The sequence below is a fragment of the Pogona vitticeps genome, chromosome 10, assembly GCF_051106095.1.
Source record: "Pogona vitticeps strain Pit_001003342236 chromosome 10, PviZW2.1, whole genome shotgun sequence".
NCBI lineage: Eukaryota > Metazoa > Chordata > Lepidosauria > Squamata > Agamidae > Pogona > Pogona vitticeps.
Window position 1 is genome coordinate 4,514,679 of NC_135792.1, and position 1,981 is coordinate 4,516,659.

Here is a 1,981-nt window from a genome sequence, read left to right on the forward strand (position 1 = left end):
CGGCATATCATTTGTAGAGGGTTTAGCTTCTTTAAACATTCTAAATAATTGCGCAATTTGTATCTGGAAAGAATTAAGCTTCTGAAAGGCCTTATTAACAACAGTGGAGGTCTTACACACTCCTTCCTTCTGTCTCCTTTTAATTTTCTCTCTCGGGGTAGGGAGATTACTCAAAATTTTGGGGACTTAAAAAAAAATCGTGCCCTACCATTAACTAAACGGCTGAGTCACTTGTGAAGCCTAACATAAAAATTAAAAGGAAAGGAAAACACTCTCTGTTCAGGTCCCCATGGGGTGTAGAAAATGACTTGGTTAGTGTTGGGTACCGCCGGAAACCAGCACAGTGGTCTTCAGCTGATGTATTTGCCTTCAGGGTTGCAGGAAGAGGGACACCAGTGCTGCCGAATAAGGAGATGTGAGAAATTCTGTGCCATTTGTTCCTGATCAGAACCCATCCAAATTTGCAAACAGTTGGACCGTCAGGATGGAGTGAGCCTGAGATTTAAATAATTTGAACCTCAGAGAGTCTAAAAGCTGACAGGTTGGTCCATCTGGGTCCAGGCCTTAAGCTTTTACAACTCTCTAATCCGTGTGTATTTGCCTACATCAGTTCTGAGTTAGGGTTATCATCTTTTTTTCATCCAACAGGCTCTTCATCTTTAACATCCATATTTGGCCATTTGTACAGCATTGACCTCTCAATGCCGAAACTAGCTGTATTTCTTGCACATAACTAGTCCAAATAGAGAACTTCATTTCTGTTCTTTTTAGAACAGCTAATCCAAATGTACTATCAATCTACCTGGAATGGAAATAATTTGAGAGTATAAGAAATTTGAGCACAGGGGAAAAGAATCAGATCACTATCATCCCTAGAAACACTATCACCATCATCCCTACAGTTGAGGCATCAACACATTTGACCATGATACTGGGCTGAAGCCATTCTCCATTAGCTGAATAGGGCTTTAAATTATATCAGTGCAAATTCAAGATAAGTTCAGACCATCTTCATTGATTCACCAACATAAAAGCTTGTTAGAGAGTCTTTCCCAAAGACCATCCATCTACACCATCCTATCCATTCAGACTATTCTCCTTTGGGTTGCTACACTGAGGGAGGCCAAGAAGAAATAGCTCAAAGCAGGGCTTTCTAAGTCAATGGCCCCCAACCTTGGGCCTCCAGATGTTCTTGGACTTCAACTACCCAGAAATCCTGGCCAGCAGAGGTGGTGGTGAAGGCTTCTGGGAGTTGTAGTCCAAGAACATCTGGAGGCCCAAGGTTGGGGACCACTATTCTAAGTCATGGACCCATCCCAAAGTGGTAGAGCTGCATCTGGACTCTTTCCTCACAGGTTTTAAAGAGGATGCTCAAAACAAGGCTGTTTACTGAAGCCTTTGAGAGCATCCTCTCTTAATGAGGTTGCCGTCGCATTCCTTTCTGACCCTACGCTCACATCTGTGCCTTTCAGAGCCGGACGTTATTTCAAATTGATGACCTAAGCAAGTGGCAGCTGATCAAGCAAGCTGAACAACAGAGCACAGCAGGATTTTTCTAATCAACTGGCAACTCAGACGAATTGATCTTGCAATGCTACAGACACATTAGGTTCCATGAGGTTTACCTTTACACAGACCCACACAGAAGAACATGACAGAGGTTTGTAGTTACAGTGCAGAAAAGCTGCCTTTTAGGTAAAGGTAAAGGTTCCCCTTGACATTGAGTCCAGTTGTGTCTGACTATAGGGCATGGTGCTCATCCCCATCTCCAAGCCGTAGAGCCAGCGTTTGTCTGAAGACAGTTTCCATGGTCAGCACAACTATACACGGAACGCCATGACCTTCCCACCATGGCGGTACCTATTTATCTACTTGCATTGTTTACATGCTTTCAAATGGCTCGGTTGGCAGGAGCTGGGACAAGCAATGGGAGCTCACTCTGTTGCGTGGATTCGATCTTACAATGTCTAGTCTTCTGATC